General features: G+C 41.9%; 1 protein-coding gene across 8 annotated transcripts in view; it reads right to left on the reverse strand.

The window, feature by feature from the left end:
* The window catches only part of dlgap1a (discs, large (Drosophila) homolog-associated protein 1a), a 654,490-nt gene that overhangs the window by 432,218 nt on the left and 200,506 nt on the right, over positions 1-21,766 (reverse strand). For 7 of the 8 annotated variants that reach the window (XM_080194324.1, XM_080194322.1, XM_080194326.1 and 4 more), the window contains one exon: positions 10,938-11,050. The exons of the other annotated variant lie outside the window; for it this stretch is intronic. The gene's annotated coding sequence lies outside the window, so the exon portion shown is untranslated. The remainder of the gene's footprint in view (positions 1-10,937; positions 11,051-21,766) is intronic. 8 annotated transcript variants of the gene reach the window in all.

Here is a 21,766-nt window from a genome sequence, read left to right on the forward strand (position 1 = left end):
TTAAGTCAGGGTTTTAATAACTCCTTCAGCACTCTGGCACATTGCTCCTGTGTACCTTCATAACTTTAAGGGCCCATAAAAAGTATCAAACATTTTTGCGATCCAGTAGAAATCAACTATCAATCTTACATGTTAATCCTTCTAAACAGCATTGAAAGATGTTTGTTCTGCTGCCGAGTGAATGCTCAGCAATGCATGATTAAAAGACGGTGTTAACTGGAGCGCTCAACTCTAAAATGTCAATGTTGATGTCAAATTAGCATTACACATTGGTTACATGATTTGCCTATTCCATATAACTTCCTCCACCAAAATGATGTTTGGTGCTAATTTCACCTGAAGCATGCACATGAATTGTGGATGCCATTTTGTACCCCATGAGCAACTCATAGCAGCCAAAAAAATGGAAGTTATACATCTGAATTTTGGTTCCTTTACTTACACATAAAATGATATGGGTTAACTCAAGTAGCAATAAGGAAAAAAGTTCATACAAGCATGTTAACAAAAGAGTAGTAATATTAGTGGTGAAAGTACATGATTCAAGTATAAAATCAAAAAGTTTTGACATTTAATTATAAAGTGACTTTGTTAATACATAGATGGAAATTTTACTTTTTCAACCTATCTTCTGCACTTAATTCAAGCAATTTCAAATCACAGTGAATATATTGTTGTTACAATTTAACCTGTTATTAATAATGGGCAATAACTATATTTGTAATCAAGCATTTGCCACAGATGTTATTTCTTCCCTCCGGGTTTTAGTTCATCCACCTACAAAAACAGTAAAGCAGTTTCAAGGAAATATAAAATCCCCAAAGGTTTTTAGAAGAAAAATAATTCAAAGTGTATAAATGAGAAAAACTCTGGCCCAGCGTTTTAATAGATTGTTCTTTCTGTTTTCAGTGACATCACTGAAACATAATCTAATTTTGTTCCTGTACTTCAGATAGGTGACCTTAAACACATACAGTAGCACAGTGCCAAGTGGGAAAGGCATGATATTGTAACACAGTGCCAAATGGGGAAAGCGTGATATTGTAACACAATGCCAAATGTGGAAAGCGTGATATTGTAACACAGTGCCAAATGGGGAAAGCGTGATATTGTAACACAGTGCCAAATGGGGAAAGCGTGATATTGTAACACAGTGCCAAATGGGGAAAGCGTGATATTGTAATACACTGACCAATGGGGAAGATGTGATATTGTACCACAGTGCCAAATGGGGAAGACATGATGTTGTAACACAGTGCCAAATGGGGAAGGCATAATATTGCAACATAGTGCCAAATGGGGAAGGCAATGATATTGTAACACAGTGCCAAATGGGGAAGGCACAATATTGTAACATAGTGCCAAATGGGGAAGGCAATGATATTGTAACACAGTGCCAAATGGGGAAGGCGTGATATTGTAACATAGTGCCAAATGGGGAAGGCATGATATTGTAACACAGTGTCAAATGGGGAAGGCATGATATTGTAACACAGTGCCCAATGGGGAAGACATGATGTTGTAACACAGTGCCCAATGGGGAAGGTGTGGTATTGTAACATAGTGCCAAATGAGGAAGGCGTGATATTGTAATACACTGCCCAATGGGGAAGGTGTGATATTGTAACACAGTGCCAAATGGGGAAGGCATGATATTGTAGTACACTGCCCAATGGGGAAGGTGTGATGTTGTACCACAGTGCCAAATGGGGAAAGCGTGATATTGTAATACACTGACCAATGGGGAAGATGTGATATTGTACCACAGTGCCAAATGGGGAAGACATGATGTTGTAACACAGTGCCAAATGGGGAAGGCATAATATTGCAACATAGTGCCAAATGGGGAAGGCAATGATATTGTAACACAGTGCCAAATGGGGAAGGCACAATATTGTAACATAGTGCCAAATGGGGAAGGCAATGATATTGTGACACAGTGCCAAATGGGGAAGGTGTGATATTGTAACACAGTGCCAAATGGGGAAGGCGTGATATTGTAACATAGTGCCAAATGGGGAAGGCATGATATTGTAACACAGTGCCAAATGGGGAAGGCATGATATTGTAACACAGTGCCCAATGGGGAAGACATGATGTTGTAACACAGTGCCCAATGGGGAAGGTGTGGTATTGTAACATAGTGCCAAATGAGGAAGGCGTGATATTGTAATACACTGCCCAATGGGGAAGGTGTGATATTGTAACACAGTGCCAAATGGGGAAGGCATGATATTGTAACATAGTGCCAAATGGGGAAGGTGTGATATTGTAACACAGTGCCAAATGGGGAAGGTATGATGTTGTAGTACACTGCCCAATGGGGAAGGTGTGATGTTGTACCACAGTGCCAAATGGGGAAGGTGTGATATTGTAACACAATGCCAAATGGGGAAGGTGTGATATTGTAACACAGTGCCCAATGGGGAAGGCATGATATTGTAATACACTGCCCAATAGGGAAAATGTGATATTGTAACACAGTGCCCAATGGGGAAGGTGTGATATTGTAACACAATGCCAAATGGGGAAGGCATGGTATTGTAACACAGTGCCCAATGGGGAAGGCATGATATTGTAATACACTGCCCAATAGGGAAAATGTGATATTGTAACACAGTGCCCAATGGAGAAGGTGTGATATTGTAACACAATGCCAAATGGGGAAGGCATGATATTGTAACACAGTATCAGCTGTGGAAGGTATGATATTGTAACATAGGGTCAAATGGGGGAGGTGCGATGTTGTAACACAGTGCCAACTGGGGAAGGTATGATATTGTAACACAGTGCCAAATGGGTAAGGTGTGATGTTGTAACACAGTGCCAACTGGGGAAGGTATGATATTGTAACACAGTGCCAAATGGGTAAGGTGTGATGTTGTAACACATTGCCAGCTGGGGAAGGTATGATATTGTTAACACAGTGCCCAATGGGGAAGGTATGATATTGTTAAAACAGTGCCAAATGGGGAAGGCATGATATTGTAACACAGTGCCAACCGCGGAAGGTATGATATTGTAACACAGTGCCAACTGCGGAAGGTATGATATTGTAACACGGTGCCAAATGGGGAAAGCATGATATTGTAACACGGTGCCAACTGCAGAAGGTATGATATTGTAACACGGTGCCAAATGGGGAAAGCATGATATTGTAACACGGTGCCAACTGCAGAAGGTATGATATTGTAACACAGTGCCCAATGGGGAAGGTATGATATTGTACCACAGTGCCAAATGGGGAAGGTATGATATTGTAACACAGTGCCCAATGGGGAAGGCATGATATTGTAACACAGTGCCAAGTGGGGAAGGCATGATATTGTAACACAGTGCCAAATGGGGATGGCATGATATTGTATTACACTGCCCAATGGGGAAGGTATGATATTGTAACACAGTGCCCAATGGGGAAGGTGTGATATTGTATTACACTGCCCAATGGGGAAGGTGTGATATTGTAACACAGTGCCAAATGGGGAAGGCATGATATTGTAACACAGTGCCAAATGGGGAAGGTGTGATATTGTATTACACTGCCCAATGGGGAAGGTATGATATTGTAACACAGTGCCCAATGGGGAAGGTATGATATTGTAACACAGTGCCAAGTGGGGAAGGCATGATATTGTAACACAGTGCCAAGTGGGGAAGGCATGATATTGTAACACAGTGCCAAGTGGGGAAGGTATGATATTGTAACACAGTGCCAAATGGGGAAGGCATGATATTGTAGCACAGTGCCAAATGGGGAAGGCATGATATTGTAGCACAGTGCCAAATGGGGAAGGCATGATATTGTAGCACAGTGCCAAATGGGGAAGGTATGATATTGTAGCACAGTGCCAAATGGGGAAGGCATGATATTGTAGCACAGTGCCAAATGGGGAAGAGACCTTTCAAGAGTGTTTTGCTTCTGCCAACAAATAAATTCCCTGCAAATCTCATTTATAAAAGTTGATAATGTCATGATGCAACATACCTATGGGGGAATGGCATTAAGTAGGTGGGCAATAAGGACTTTGAAAGTAAATTGTAAAAGAAATTGTGTCACAAGGATTTAAAAGCTTACTTACAACTAATAGTTCACTGGTTGAACTTACTGCCAGCTTCTGAAGAACAAATGAAGTGAATGGAATCTACACTATGAATTGAAATTAGTATGGTTAGTAGATTATTTTGTATCGCCTTGTTGTTATTTTCCATCTATTGTCACTTTTGAGTACAAATCATTGAAGTACGAATCTATTCTGTAATTGTTTCTCATATTTTATATCTCCAGTGACTGGCAGCAAGCCCAATATCTGACTCCAAATTATTACACATTCATTGAGTATGGATTAATTCAGTAAAACGGAACAAGAACTTAAGTAGACATTTTGTTTTCGATTTAGATGTGAACATTTTTGCAATACAAAATGATTAGGTGTGGGAGTTGACATTTTTCAATGCACTATTTTTAGTACTTTGGTTAATAAGTTTATTTCAACTTCCTGCAGCAACTCATTTAAATTGTTAATCCATTTGCTTTCTGAATTCAGAAACATTTTATGATCCCAGGCTTCTGGGGTGGAAGCCCACTGGGAATACATATCAGGAAATTGCAGGCACGCTCTCCATGATTTTCCATCCATTAAAGTAATGGATTAACAACTGTAGGATCCAGCAGCTGGGAGTCACATTGGGAGCATGCATTCAGCAAAGCAGCTCTCAAAGAATTTGCAAGGTTGAATAAAAATGTAATAAAATTATTCAATACTATGTCATCTTTGGCAAGCCTTTAAAACAACCCCAGAAAACCTAGTAGTGGAAACACAATATTTAGAATGGCCTTCCAGTGAAATATGAAATGAATGATGCATTGTATAACATAGATAGGAATTCTTCCATCCTGCCTGCCACTGGAATTCTAGCAGGTGGGGGGGCAGGCGGGCCATGTAAAGATCCACTGAAGTCGGGCGGAAATCTCCGGTTTTCAGGCAAGCGCGGCCGGGGAATCACGGCATCTTTTCATCGAGATATCAAATGGGTAGCACGGTGTTTAGCGCTGCTGCCTCACAGTGCCAGGGACTCAGGTTCAACACCGGTCTCGGGTGACTTTCTGCGTGGAGGTTGCACATTCTCCCCGTGTCTGCATGGGTTTCCTGAGGGTGCTCCAGTTTTCTCCCACACTCCACAGATGTGCAGGTTCAGTTGATTGGCCATGCTAAATTGATCCTAGTGTCAGGGAGATTCGTAGGGTAAGTATGTGGGGTTACAGGAATAGGGCCAGGATGGGATTGTGGTTGGGCCTCCTTCTGCACTGCAGGGATTCTATCGTTCTATGATCAAACCAATGGCTCATGGGGATATTAAAGATCCAATTGTGGGGATGGGGGAGGGGTGATTGAATCGAGGAACAGACTTCTTATTGATAAAAGCAAATTACTGCAGATGCTGGAATCCTAAACAAAAACAGAAAATGCTGGAAAATCTCAGCAGGTATGATAGCATGACTTCTAACTGAGGCTGCTAGTCCATTCGACACCAATGTCTCTACTTTCTCAGAAAACTAAGGAAATTTGGCATGTCAGCTACGACTCTCACCAACTTTTACAGATGCACCATAGAAAGTACTCTTTCTGGTTGTATCACAGCTTGGTACGGTCCCTGCTCTGTCCAAGACTGCAAGGAACTACAAATGGTCGTGAATGTAGCCCAATTCATCACGCAAACTAGCCTCCCATCCACTGACTCAGTCTACACTTCCTGCTGTCTCGGCAAAGCAGCCAACATAATTAAGGACCCCAAGCACCCTGGACATTCTCTCTTCCACCTTCTTCCTTTGGGAAGAAGATACAAAAGTCTGAGGTCATGTACCAACCAATTCAAAGATAGCTTCTTCCCTGCTGCTGTCAGATTTTTGAATGAGCTTGTCTCACATTAAGTTAATCTTTCTCTATACCCTAGCTATGACTGTAACGCTACATTTTGCACTCTATTTCCTTCTCTATGAATGGTATGTTTTGTCTGTAAAGCATGCAAGAAACAATACTTTTCACTAAATGTTAACACACGTGACAATAATAAATCAAATCAAAATCAAACAATCTTTTTCCTTCTGGGTTGCTGAAATCTTGCATGATCTGGTGAATATAGGTAGGCTGGTGAGAGTGATATGAATGTGCTGGATTGGTATTTAAATATGGCGCCAGAACCTTTGAACCCACCAGCAGACACTGGGTAGATAAGCCAGCTGCCAGCCTACCAGGTGACTCGGAAGGAACTCGACTGTGCATAATTAACATGGTTCGAAATGCAGAATCTGGCATGGTATTCCGCTTATTATTTAAAAGGCGAAAAGCTGCAACATGCTACGGTGCAGAGGGACCTGGGGGTCCTTATGTATGAGTCGCAAAAACCCAGTCTGCAGGTGCAGCAGGTGATCAAGAAGGCGAATGGGATGCTGGCCTTCATAGCGAGGGGGATTGAATATAAAAGCAGGGAGATCTTGCTGCAACTGTACAGGGCACTGATGAGGCCGCAGCTGGAGGACTGTGTGCAGTTTTGGTCGCCGCACTTGCGCAAGGATAGTTTGGCCTTGGAGGGAGTGCAGAGAAGGTTCACTAGGCTGATACCGGAGATGAGGGGGTTAGCCTATGAAGAGAGACTAAATAGACTGGGTCTGTACTCGTTGGAGTTTAGAAGGATGAGGGGGGGATCTTGTAGAAACGTATAAGATAATGAAAGGGATGGATAGGGTAGGGGTAGAGAGATTCTTCCTGCTTAGAAAGGATAGCAGGACTAGAGGGCACAGCCTCAAGATAAGGAGGGGGCAGTTTAGATCAGAGTTGAGGAGGAACTTCTTCACTCAAAGGGTAGTGAATCTTTGGAATTCTCTGCCCGTTGAAAAAGGTGGAGGCTACCTCGCTGAATATATTTAAGTCATGGGTAGATAGGTTTCTGATAGACAGGGGAATTAAGGGTTATGGGGAAAAAGCCGGAAAGTGGAACTGATCCACTTCAGATCAGCCATGATCTTATTGAATGGCGGGGCAGGCTCGAAGGGCTAGATGGCCTACTCCTGCTCCTATTTCTTATGTTCTTATGTTCTTATTCTGGCCATTCCGCCAGAGCCACCGTCCACCACACTCAGTCTTGAAACGGGAGAACTCCACCTTACATCTAGAAATAATTTATCATCTTATGTTTAAGGCAGTATGTGAACATTCTTGTTGCTATTAGCAATAACTGTGGGTTAAGGTAAGTGATGCTGGGAACCATTTTGCACCAAGGAGAGGGAAGTCAGTTTGATCCTGAGGGACGGAGGGAGTTCCTGTCAGCACAGGGATTAGTAGCAAAGCACTAGGCTGAGGGACAGAATACTTGTCAGCCCAGATAATGCAGTTTCTCTCTGAGTCACAGGGGGCCAGTTTGTCACTGGCATGAATTCCGATGGCCCACTGAATAGGGCATCAGGGCTAAAATGGGATTGCTGCCGGACACCAAAGGCTGATTCACTCGGCCCACCCCACCAGCCCTGATCAGCTTCCCAACCAGAGTGGGCGGGAGCTTGATAATTCTGAAAAAGTGTTGACTTAAATGTCATTAGCGGGCTTGAAGTCCAATTCAATGCCCTCCTGCCATTCAACTGTCTCCTCGGTGGTGAACTGCACCAGGTGGGCTTTGGTGCCAGTCATGAGGAGTGTGCATCTGACACAATTGGACCCTGAGGTGGGGAGGGTTTCAAGGGGGTAAGTGCAGTGCCTATGTGCCCCTCTGCTGCAGAGGGATGTTCCCCAAAGGTCCTGGGGGTTGGGCGGGCTGGAGCTGTGGACAGGGGGTTGACTTCAGCACTTTCCCCTGGTATGGGGGTCTAGTGGCTAGACTGCCCCTTCTAGCCTCGGGAAACCTGAACATCACACTTGGCATAGCAGCTGGCAGGGTTGTTTCATGCCCTGCATAAACTTAAATGGTTAAGGTGGGTGAGTCCCAACTCTCAGCCATTGCTAATGCCAGTGGGAAGGACTCAAACCAGGCGAATGACAGCCAGAGGCAGAATCCCTGTTGGTGAGAAGGGCTGAGGTTGTTTTCTGCTTTTTCTGGTTTGGCCATCCGTTCAATATTAACCTATACAATAATTTGTAGGAATAGTTTACTAATAAGCGAATTTTAACTAGGTCTTTGCCCAATGGTTTAATCGCTGTCAAATTAAATCAGTTTAAGGAGTTAATTAGAGATCCAATAATTTGGCTGCATGCAACTAAATTAAATCAAGTCTAACTTACCAAAACGCCCCCTTTTCTAAATCAACATCATCTTGCGGCATCTGTCCCTCTATACGATGATGAACATGTGACACATACACAGATGGTTCAGGATGTAACTCAATAGTTCATATGCCTGTGGAGGGTTTGAATGGGCCAACAAATGGAAAAGCTCAAATATATGGCTGAGTGTTACTGTCCTGACTGTACTTTCTCTGGTGCCATGGGTGAGAATAATTTGTTCTGACAGATATCCTTTTACTTCTCTGGAGAAATTACTGTCCCCTTAATTATATCGCAGCATTGTTGCCAAAGTCTGGGTCGCTGTTGGAAAGAGAGACTTGTATTTATGTCGTGTCTTTCTTGACCTCAGGATGATCTGAAGTACTTTTACAGCCAATGAAACACTTTTGAGAAGCAGTCAGTGTTGTAATGTAGGAATTGTTGCAGCCCTATTTAAACTCTACAAGGTTTCACAAGCAGCAATATAATCACGGGCAGATAATCTGTTTCAGGTTTTTGGTCCAGAATTAAGACTAGTTTTGTTTACTGCTTGCTTTTCTTTTGTAAGTGCCATCTAACCTTTATAAGCCCACATTAGTTGGTTTAATGTTCTCATTTGCAATACATCGCTTCCACCACTGCAGCACTCCCTTAGTAGACCACTGCAGCATCTATCTAAACATCTGTGTTCGGATTTACCAACAGTTTGGGCTAATGTTGAGGCCAATAATGAAGATACTCCAAGATATAATTTTACCAGTTCTCTTGGTGTTTGATCTGTGCACTGAAATGGCTTCAATGTGGTCATTCAATATAGCATTCTAATGCCCTTTTGTACTCTTGTAATAAGTCCTCAGAGGCAGAAGTCCTTTCACCAAAATCCCATTATTTACAAGTCTGACAACTGCACACAGAGTGCTTTCAGTCAACACCATACACTGGGAGTCTAGCGAAACTGGCACTCCTGGTTAAACACAAAGCAAGAGACTCCCTGATTGGCCAATAAATTTGGCCCTTAATCAGGCAGATCATATCGTAACAGGCCCATCTCAATTGCTGGATTAAAGCCATTACAGTACTTCATACACAATTGGACTCAATATAGAAACCAATGTTTATGACCTTAGCTTCAACTCATGTATTCTCATTCTGAGACACTGGCCCAGATTTTCACCATGATTTTCACCAGCAGTGGCTGAAACTCATCAGTCCCGACTCTGAACACAACACTTCCCATTTTAGAGGGGCTGGGAAGAGACGTGGGGTGTATTTTTATGGAGGCAGCTGACCACATAAATCAACAGCTGAAATTGAATTTTCAGAGGCTGGGAGTGGGAAACCTGAAGTATGCATTTGATCTGGTAAGAGCAGGTCTGAATTTTATGGATTTGTTTAGATAGCTAAGGTAATTCTTTGGAATAAGATACCTGTTTGGATCCAGACCAGGGATACCTTTTGGAAGTTATGGTGCTGTGGAAGTTAGGTACCCTTTGGGGCAGGTCAAATGCCCTTTGGAATTGTTAAAAGTAGGCATTAATGCATGTAGAAATTACATAAACTAATTACAGTCAAGCTTACTGGAACTGTCAACAAACCTGTCAGAGTCAACTATCAAAACTGTCAGAAGCACCTGTCAGACACTTGCCAAAATTGTCAAAAGCATCTGCCAAAGTGAGCTATCAAGCTGTCAAGGCATTTAAAAGTCATGTCCTTCAAACCTTTGGAAGAAATGCCTATAGAGGAAGGATAATGATTGGTGGCTATCTCACTCTGTCTATTGACATATGCTCGAGGGCTTTCATTATTGGATTACTGCTGAATGACTGATTTCACAGCCATCCATTATCACAGTAGGGTGCCTGCCATTTCACATTATTTGAATTACAGCTACAAGTGGTTGCGCGCTCTTTGATGTGGGACTATGAATTCCAATCTTTTTCTATCAAGGGATTGAGCGATTTAATTAAACATTTGTAGTCATTAAGATTTATGCAGTTGAAAGAATGTAAATGGGTTTTTTATGAATGAAAATCTTTTTCAGGGTAGTGAAGCTGGCAATAGACACAATAGAACTTTATTTTAGCTCATTCCTGCATAGGTCCTGCGGTCTGCTCATTGGGCATGGTAGGTGTAAAGGAAAATGGTGGTAGGTTCCAAACATTCCAACAATATCTGCATCCTCCATTTTCATTGTTCAGGACCATTCCCTTAATCACTATATGCAGGACTACACAAAGAAGGTTAGAGTAGTGTTACCAGGTGAATTGCTTCTTCAGAGAAGCAGCATAGATATAACAGATCAAATGGCCTCCATCTGTGCTATAATCATTCTACGATTCTATTGAACTGAAAGCCATTTTAAGAAAATTGCATTTCAATGTTGAACTCCAGTTTTAGGTCAAAATCCCTTTGCTCAATCAGTTGCTTTACACTTTCCTGATCCCTTGCAAATTGAATGCTTTCCACTCTTACAATCTGCATCAATTCACTCAACCAACAATTAACAGAAACAACTAATTCAAACACAGGTGCCAATTTTAAAACAGTCACATCAGTGAAAAATTGCATCCTGCCTAGACTACAGTGATACTCAATAGATGACCGGTCAAGCAAATCAGTCCATTTTATATTTCCACAAAAAGGCAAGATAACACAAGCCCGTCAAACATACAATGTAGTACTCACCCACTCATTCACTCAGTTCAGGTCAAACTTCCTCCATTCATTTAACTTCCTAACCACTCTGCTGGCTTCTCACAATTCAACTGAGTTGTTAATACTTGGCAGCAGCTGCTGATCTGTATCATAGGGAAAGTAATTGTGTTACAATTACCAGACAATCCAATCCAAAATCACACTTTATACAATGACTCTGCAATGGGGTAAGTCACCTCTTTACTGCAATTAGAATAATGCTACAATTGATTTCAAACTATATTAAACTATGTGGATCAGCTTTACTCAGAGGAGGCATTCTCATCTCGAGTTAGAAAGGAGGTGGGATTCAAGTTCCATCCAAGTGACTTGTGCATACAATCCAAGCTAACAGTGCAGTGTGGTACTGAAGGCATGCTGTATTAATGGAGTTGCTGCCTTTCAGATGAAAAGTTTAACTGTCTGTCCTCTCAGATGAAGATACAATGTACCCATGGCATTATCCAAAAAAAATGGGCAGGAGAGTTATCCCTGGCATCCTTGCCAAAATCTATTCCTCAATCAATGCCATCAAAAAAACTGATTCATTATCATGCTGGAGTTTGTGGGATCTCCCTGTGTGAAAATTGGCATCTGTGTTTCTAACATTGCCATGATGTGGTGATGCCGGTGTTGAGACTGGGGTAAACATAGTAAGAAGTCTCACAACACCAGGTTAGAATCTAACCAATTTATTTGATACCAAACTCACAAGCTTTCGGGGTTTGTCCCTTCGTTAGGCGATCACCTGATGAAGGGTCAAACCCCGAAAGCTTGTGAGTTTACTATCAAATAAATTGGTTGGACTCTAACCTGGTGTTGTGAGACTTCTTACTGTTTCTAACATTGCAACAGTTCTCACTATTCAGAAGTGTTTAAAGCACTTTGGGACATCATGAGAGGAAATGCAGTTTTTTCACACCTTCGTGTGACAAACTAGATTTTTTGTAAGAAAAAAAACAAATTTGCTTCTTTAATAAATGCATGAGGTGAAAGCAGTTGGAATGTGAGAGGGACTCAAAATGGAATTTCTCTTCAGACACAACATAAATCTGTAATCAAGTCTGAAAACACCACAGAGAGTAGACATCTTTTAGATTTCAATATCAATCAATTTCAAATTGGATCAAATGTCCTTCGCAAGTGTTCCAGATAATTGCAGGTGAATTTCATATATTTCATGTTAACCAGTTGATAATCTTTCTGAACTGAAGCTGATGTCAAAGCGCAAAATACAAAATGAAATTTGAACCACCAAAAACAAAACATTAAAAGAATCTAAATTTTCAGAAGAAGATGGGAGCGAGAAATCAAAGTGATGGATTAGTCATTTAAATATCAAAAAGAGATTGCATGCATCAGAATTAAACTGGATGGGTTTCTCAGGCCTGGAGGAACAGGCAGCTAAAGAGAGTTGGGGTCTGCTGGATCCAGCAGCTCAGTATGTTTCCACATACCTGCTGGACCCAGTTTACTTGTTTCAACTAACTCACTGGTCAGATACCACATGATCTTTCCCATATCCACTCCAATCTATCTGTTCTCCTGCCATGACCCTTCCAACAATCTGTGGTGACTAGGGAGTTTTACAGTAACTTCATTGCAGTGTTAATGTAAGGTTTACTTGTGACTAGTAATTAAATAACTAAATCAGGAGACAAAAACCATAACTCGAATATTTCTAGAAATAAAAAAAATCACAAATGGCCAACTGTACTGACTATGGTTATCACGTACCATCTACTCAAATTTGCTAATGGTGGTTGTTTCAGGGAAGCCTATGTGGAGTGCTTCTCAATAATTAAATATATATTCTGTGTCAGTCTCACAGGCATCTAAATATGAATGTATTAACTTTTCATCCATGCAGAATCTTTCTTATCTCTCATCCATAAACTTGCTTCCTAATGCCAATCTTCTTGTCTTTCTCTATGATATTTGCTAAGTGTAACAGGAAAATCAAATCATTATAGGAAGAGATTAGAGGAACAACTTAAAAACAGATTATTGCAATATCTGCTTGATGAGCTGCTTTGGAACCTAATTTTTCAAGATTTTCTCACATTCATTATTACGCCTGTTAAAATAACTAGAAAATATTTCCAAGACAGGGCTAACGTCTAACTTGAAATGCGGTATCTTGGAAATGCACAGAATCAAAGAAGACGTACAGTCACAGAAGGAGGCCATTTTGCCCCTTGTGCCATTATTGTCTACAGGAGCAATTCCCCTCATGTTTTCTCCATAGCACTATGCAAGTTCCTTCTTTAGATAAGGATCCACTTCCCTTTTGAACTCCTCAACTGAATCTGCCTCTACCACACTCTCAGGCAGTGCATTTCAGATCCTATTTGCTTGTTTCATGAAATAGTTTTTCCTCAGGCCTCCATTGCTTCTTTCGCCAATTACCTTAAATCTGTAGCCTCTCATTCCCACCTAATGGGAACAGTTTCTCCCTATTTACTCTATCCAGGACCCTCATGATTTTGAGCACCTCTATCAAATTTTCTCTCAGCCTTACCTTCTCCAAGAAGAACAGTCCCAGCTTCTCTATTTGAAGTTCCGGAACCATATTTTCATGGAAGTTTTCTACACCCTCTCTGATGCCTTTACATACTTCCTAAAATATAGTGCTCGGAACTTTGCAAAATACTCCTTTTGAGGCTGAACTGGTGTTTTTTTCGTAAGTCTAATGTAACTTCCTTGCTTTGGTACTCTAATTTTCTATTCATAAAGCCCACATTCTCAACCTATCCTGCCACTTTCAATGATTTGAACACAAAACACCCAAGTCCCTCTGCTCATACAATGCCTTTAGAATAGTACCCTTTATTTAAATTGTCTCTCTGCACTCTTCTCACCTGTTATGTATTTAAAGTGGTTGCATTGCTCTTGTGTATACTGTCATGTGATATCTGTATTGACATAGGTAGAGATCCACTGACATCTGCTGCTCTTCCAACTTAAGACTGAGAACTAGTAACACTTTCTTAATAAATCTGCATTGTGTTTCACTGCAACACACTAGTGAGGCACCTCATTACTTTTCTTCTTTGTGGTGGCTACCAGTCGATATGTAACATCACTAAATAAATCACTGCATTAAACTGCCAGAACAGTGGTATTCATAGCTGCACTCTCGCGGTCATCTCTTCTGCCTTTTTAAAAAAATTGATGGTGTTGGTGAGCCTTTTATTTGGATTTTGTTTAGGTATGCTGGACAGTGTGGTTGTAAAGTACTGCAGGAATAATTTGGGACCGGCTGCCAAAAAGAGAACTATCTCCATTTTTGGAGATAGTTGACAGTCCATTCCACCAAGCTATGTCCTTTTGAAGTTCTTCACCATTCACAATGCTTCCAAGTTTTGCATTCATAGAATCCCAACACTGCAGAAGAGGTATTTAGGCCCCTCATGCCGGTACTGACTCTCAGACAGAGTAATTTACCCCGACTCTCTCCCCCACCCTATCCCTGTAACTCCACACATTCCCCATGGCTAATCCTTCTAACCTACACATCTTTGGATTGTGGGAGGAAACCGGTGCACCCAGAGGAAACACATTTGATAAAGTGCCCCACGACAGATGTGTGATGGGGAGACATGGGGAGAATGTGCAATGGAAATAAATGGAAATGAAGAGCCATCATCAAAACTCCAGATGTGTATCCTTAGGGGTTGAAACTCCGTTTCAGGATCACAAATTTTTCCAGGCACAACTATGCCTGTATCCCTTTTTCCTCATCCTCACAATCATCCAAGGCCGGAATTGAACGCAGGTTCCTAGCACTATAAGGAAACAGTGCTAACCACTGTGCCATCATGCTACACATTGTTTTAACTTTTGAAACTGTGCCTGGGGAACTCTACTACGAATCTTCCTCCAGTCAAAAAAAACATTCATTAACCACCACTCTGTTTCCTGTCACTCAGCTAGTTTCATATCCATTTGCCACTGTCTTTTTTCTTCCAAGGGCTATAAGTTTGCTCACACATCTGTCATGAGGCACTTTATCAAATGCTTTTCTGAAGTCCATGTATGCTACCTCAATAGTATTATCCTCATCAACTCTCTCTGTTACCTCATCAGAAAACTCAAGCAAGTTAGTTTAATACAGTTTGCCCAGAACAAATCAGTGATGACTTACCCTGATTTGTCCAAGTAACTATTAATTTTGCCCCAAATTAGCATTTCTAAAAGTTTATCCACCACCTATGTAAAACTGACTGATGTGTCGTTGCTGGACTTTAACTTTACTTTTTTGAACAGGGGGTATAATATTTGCAATTTTCCAGTCTGCTGGCACCACACTTTGAATCTGGGGAAGATTGGAAAATTATGGCCATTGTCTCCAGTCTCACTACTCTCAGTATCCTTGGGTACATCTCATTTGGAACTGGTGTACCGGCAATCTATTCAGCTATTTTCTTATCAATTTTAAAGCCTTCAAGTGTTTGAACTTTCAGCATGACGTGGGCAACATTTTCTTTGGTAACAGATGAAAATTATTCATTTAAAACCTCAACCATACCTCATGACTCCATGTGTAAATTCCATTTTTGGTCTCTAATGTCCCACTCCTTTTACCGTTATTACTTTTTTGTATTCATATACCAATAGAAGACCTTTGGAGTCCTTTCTGTGTTAACTGACAATCTCTTGTCTTCTCTCCTGGCTTCCCTTATTTGCTTTTTCAATCCCCCTCTGAATCTTCGATATTCAGTCTGATTCAAGACTGTGGGCATCCACTCATATCTTGCATTTGAAAATCTCTGGGCTGAAATATCTTAATCTCTTCAGCATGACGGCATGAGGATGAGAAAAGAGGAAGATAATGACCCAGTGATATTATCGTCTGATTATTAATGCTGAAGCTCAGCTAATGTTCTGGGGACCCGGGTTCGAATCCCACCGTGGCAGATGGTAGAATTTGAATGCAATAAAAAAAATCTGGCATTAAGAATCTACTGATGACCATGAAACCATTGTTGATTGTCAGAAAAACCCATTGGGTTCACTAATGTCCTTCAGGGAAGGAAATCTGCCATCCTTATCCAGTCTGGCCTACATGTGACTCCAGAGCCACAGCAATGTGGTTGATTCTCAAATGCCCTTGGGGAACTCGGGATGGGGAATAAATGCTGGCCAGCCAGTGATGCACATGTCCTATGAATGAATAAAACAAAAGGGAAACAGGCATAGTTGTGCCTCGAAAAGTTTGTGATCTTGAATGGAGCTTCAACCCTGAAGAATACACATCTGATGATGGCTCTTCTCTTTTTCCCAGAGCAGAAGAGTCAATTACTCGGGGGCATAAGTTTAAGGTGCGAGGGGCAAGATTTAGAGGAGGTGTATGAGGCAACTCTTTTTACACAAAAGGTGGTGGGTGCCTGGAACTGGCTGCCAGGGGAGGTAGTGGAAGCAGATACGATAGTGACTTCTATGGGGCGTCTTGACAAATACATGAATAGGATGGGAGGAGATGGATATGGTCCCTCGAAGGATAGGGGGTTTTAGTTCAGAAGGATAGCATGATCACTGCAGGCTCAGAGGGCCAAAGGGCCTGTTCCTGTGCTGTAATTTTCTTTGCCCTTTGTTCGTTTCTATTGCCTGTAGCTCCTAGCTGGGAATATGAATTTGTAAAATTATCCATTACATGTGCAGTAATCCAAGGCATGGCATTAAAACTGCTTGTATTCAAATATATATACACACGTAATGAATATGAAAATATCTGTAAGTACCTGAAATATGACTTAAAATCAAAACAAACGCTGGACATTCATCATTGGTTGATAATATTTTAAATCTGAGCCTCCATCACAACTCTTCTGATAATGTCAACCTTCTATTCTCTTCCAGCTGATGACCAAGCTGCTGAGTCTTAGTAATCATGGGGGGCGACAAGATGGCACAGTGTTTAGCACGGCTGCCTCACAGTGTCAGTGACCCGGGTTTGATTCCTGACTTGGGTCACTGTCTGTATGGAGTTTGCACGTTTTCCCCATGTCTGCATGGGTTTCCTCTGCGTGCTCTGGTTTCCTCCCCCATTCTGAAAGACATGCTGGTTAGGTGCATTGACCCAAACAGGCACTGGAGTGTGGTAACTAAGGGAATTTCACAGTAACTTCATTGCAGTGTTAAGGTAAACCTTACTTGTGATTAATAAATAAACATTAAGTGATGCTCTCCTGCACCATTCTGTTTCTGTCCCAAGAAGGCAGCACATGCTCCAACCAAAAGGCCAAAGGCTAGCCTGAAATTAGGCCTCAGGCCTCATTAATGTTTCATATGCAAACAGCCTCTGACAGCCTGTCACGTCTATGCAAGCAATCCACAATTTGAAGACCACAAAATATTGAGCCATTTGTCTTGTTAGGAGAGATTCAAAGGTTATTTGCAGAAGGTGGATTTGAAACATCAATATTCAGTCTGGTTCTCAGCACTAGTGTTCATCCACTCAGTTCTATCATTTAAAAATTTCTGGAATTTTGCATGTAAAACATTAATCATAGAATCTCTACAGTACAGAAGGAGGCAATTCGGCCCATCAAGTCTGCAGCAACCACAATCTCACCCACGCCCTATTCCTGTAACCCCACATACTTACCCAGTTAATCCCCTAACACTGGGGTCAATGTAGCATGGCGAATCAACCTAACCTGCACATTTTGGACTGTGGGAGGAAACCAGGGCACCCAGAGGAAACCCACACAGATACGGGGAGAATGTGCAAACTCCACACAGACAGTGACCCGAGGCTGGAACCTGGGTCCCTGGCTCTGTGAAGCAGCAGTGCTAATCACTGTGCCATCCAATCTCAGGCCTAACTTCAGGCTAGCCTCTGGCCTTTCAGTTGGGGCAAGTTCTGCTTGCACAGTTCCAAGCTTTGGACAGAAACCAAATGGTGCCAGAAAACTCAACAGAAATTGATCGTCAGCTGGGGGAAAAGCAGGCAAGAAGGAAGGGGGAATTGAGGGGACGGACAATCAACATAATCTTGGGCTGCACAGGAAGACGTTTTTACAAGTGTCTTTGCGAAACCTACATTTCATAGCACCGCCACTTAGGCAGCAGTTCAGAAAGAAAAGTCCTGAGTGAAGCAACCATCCTACTGACAGTAGGGTGACTTGGTGAGCCCTAAATTTACATAGCTAAGGGGCTTCACCAAAGTTCTAAGAGGCCACCAAAGTTGTCCAAAAAACGTGCCCATTTTCCAATGCATTGTTGGGGACAAAATTGTGGACTCTAAAACAGAGCCTTGCTGCATGGGTGGCACGGTGGCATAGTGATTAGCGCTGCTGCTCCACAGCTTCAGCAACCTGGTTTCAGTTCCCGGCTTGGGTCACTGTCAGTGTGGAGTTTGCACATTCTCCCAGTGTCTGCGTGGGTTTCCTCCCACAGTCCAAAGATATGCGGGTTAGATTGACTGGCCATGCTAAATTGACCCTAGTATTTGAGGGATTAGCAGGTTAAATGTGTGGAGTTAAAGGAATTGGGCCTGGGTGGGAGGGTTGGTCAGTACAGGCTTGATGGGCCAAATCGCCTCCTTCTGCACGGTCGGGATTTTATGACCCATTTCATCCACATAAAACAGGCACAAGGAATTTGCTCAAAATAAAAACCATGAAACACACATAGGTACTCTTAAATTATGGTGGCAATAATAAAATGAAAAGTTTCAATGTGGAGAATGATGTCTAATGCTACTCAATCTTTACTTTGTGGGTGAGTTGCTGACTAAATGAGCCGCAGCTGCAATTTATGCTCCTGGAGCACTGGAGCAAAATGACTTTGAGCTTCAAATCTGAGTCAAATCTTTCACAAACCTTTTGTTTGTAGATTACACAAATTACGTAGTTACAGTGAAGAAATGTTGTTTGGACAATGATCACATCTTCACTGCAGCGAATCTTATGTTGTGGTCACTGTAGTTAAAAAAAAATCAGAGTTTAACAAAATTGGAGCAACCCTCAGTCACTCAGCCAGCAGTGCTGTGTAACCCTGAGAGAGAGAAAGACATAGCTGGGGTTCACTAATGTGAGACAACCCTTACATTAGAGAAGCAGGCTCAATAAATCTGTTTTTTTTTCAGTCACTATGAATTAATAAATTGCTCACGTAGCTATCAAATAAAATTACTCTCTTCCACCTTCTTCCGTTGGGAAAAAGACATAAAAGTCTGAGGTTATGTACCAACGAACCCAAGAACAGCTTCTTCTCTGCTGCTGTCAGACTTTTAAATGGACCTACCTTGCATTAAGTTAATCATTCTCTACACTCCAGCTATGACTGTAACATTACTTTCTGCTCTCTCTCCTTTCCTTCTCTATGAATGGTATGCTTTGGCTGTATAGCACACAAAAAAACAATACTTTTCACTGTATGCTAATACATGTGACAATAATAAATCAAATTCAAATCAAAATAAATGGTAATGAATAGCCAACATTACAGATGCAAAATGTATTTCTGACAAGGGGGGAGTCTAAAGTATAAAACTCTTCACCTTAAATGAGATTTAAAGCAAAATTACTTGCTAAAAATTTATTGTAACTTCCCTTGTCAGCCTTGTCAACACTCATGCATGACATGTGAGAATAATTCATGCTGACACCATCTCGCCTAAGTACATTTTTAAATGTCACAATGAGCCAACAGCAGGAAAATGTGCAAAAAAACTGCAATCTTTGGACCAGTAGGACTGGATTGAAATGGAACAAGGCAGTGCTATTTAAGGTACTTTCTCTCTCCTGTAAGTGGACCCTAATTCCAGAAGTTAAATCTGTTTGCAGTTTTTCCTGATGTGAACCATAAGAACATAAGAAATAGGAGCAGGAGTAGGCCATCTTGCCCTTCGAGCCTGCCCCGCCATTCAATAAGATCATGGCTGATCTGAAGTGGCTCAGTTCCACTTTCCCGCTTTCTCCCCATAACCCTTAATTCCCTTGCCTACCAAAAACCAAAGGATCAATTATCTCCTTGCGCTGATCCATGAACCAGAATACGCAGAGAGGCCAAATTTTCACTCACTTAGTGGGCAGGCTGTGTCTGGAACTGTACGCTACCCACTTGATGATGCCAGTGGGAGGCTCAGCTAATTTTATGGTCAGACCTCATTTGAATGTTCCAATCCTTCTGCTATTAAGCAGCTGCCTGTTTGAGAGGGGAGCTAATTGTAATGGATCTGGAGCAGTAACATAAAGGAGTATGGCAGGAGTAGGGGGGCGGATCATCCTTTGGAGGTTTTCCTGTGTGCATAGGAGGGACCACCTGAAAAATCAAACCCGCTCTTTAACCCTTTTCTCTGGTCACTCAAACCTGGGCCCCAGTAATCCCTTCCCCACTTCCCACCAGTCACTGGAGTCTCGACAATTAGGCCTATCCAAAATCCCAAACTTACCTATCAGTCCAGGCTCATCAGTCTTCTTCCTGGGAACTGGCTTCACTCCCAGCGATGATCACCACTCAATCCTGGCACTTCTGGGATGACAGAATCACCAGCCAATACGACTGGCTGGCAGTTCTCTGCGACGGGACTTAATCCTCTCTGGAAGTCCCACTCTGAAACAATTAAGGCTGTTCTCAGCATGAATCTGACTTTTCAGGTCGGGGTTGGGAATTACAGTACTCCATAAAATCCAGCCCAGGTAACAGTTTGCAGCAAGGATACTTTTGCAGCATCCAGAGCAGCAAGGGATGAATTAATGGAAACAATGTTGAAACACAGAATAGGAATCAGAAAATGTGAATTGTAGATTGCCCTCAGCTTCCCTGTCTGTAGCTCTGGGTCCCTTTAACAACATTAGAAATTACTGCCGATACCATCTGTACTAATGCCTATCCTATCTTTATTACTGTCTATCCTATCTGTATTATTGTCTGTCCTATCAGTATTATTGCCTGTATCATCTGTATTACTGCCTGTCCTGTCTGGATTACTGTCTGTCCTGTCCAGATTACTGTTTGTCCTGTCTGGATTACTGTTTGTCCTATCTGTAGCATGGCTGAGCGGGTTCCAGTCTCTATGGAGATATGGGTTCAAATCCTCCCATTACCAACATTTCTGGGTTGGCACAGTGGCACAGTAATTAGCACTGCTGCCTCACAGTGCCAAAGACCTGGGTTTGATTCCCAAATCAGGTCACTGTCTGCGTGGAGTCTGCACGCTCTCCCGTGTCTGCGTGAGTTTCCTCGGGTGCTCCGGTTTCCTATCACAGTCTGAAAGACGTGCTAGTTAGATGCATTGAGCCAAACAGGCACTGGAGTCTGGCGACTAGGGGATTTTCACAATAACTTCATTGCAATGTTAATGTAAGCTTTACTTGTGACTAATGAATAAACTTTTTAAAACTTTGCATTACTGTGTGTCTATCTGTACTGCCGCTTGTCCTATCTGCATACTGCCTGTACTATTTGTATTACTGTATTATCTGTATTACTGTCTGTCCCTATCTGTATTACTGCCTGTACTATCTGTATTACTGTATTATCTATGTTACTGTCTGTACTATCTGTATTACTGCCTGTACTATCTGTATTACTGCCTGTACTATCTGTATTACTGTCTGTCCCTATCTGTATTACTGCCTGTACTATCTGTATTACTGTATTATCTATGTTACTGTCTGTACTATCTGTATTACTGTCTGTCCCTATCTGCATTACTGCCTGTACTTGTTTGTGGGCAGGTGGGGCAGAAGAGCACCGGCAACACAGGTGAAGATGTCCTGACAATGGCAGTGACCCCTTATGTAGATCGTTATTAGGCTTTGCCTGGAAAGAGTTCTGTTGGCCACCTAGGTGGAGAACTTCCAAAA

The sequence above is a fragment of the Carcharhinus amblyrhynchos genome, chromosome 8 (assembly GCF_965287045.1).
Source record: "Carcharhinus amblyrhynchos chromosome 8, sCarAmb.v2.hapA, whole genome shotgun sequence".
NCBI lineage: Eukaryota > Metazoa > Chordata > Chondrichthyes > Carcharhiniformes > Carcharhinidae > Carcharhinus > Carcharhinus amblyrhynchos.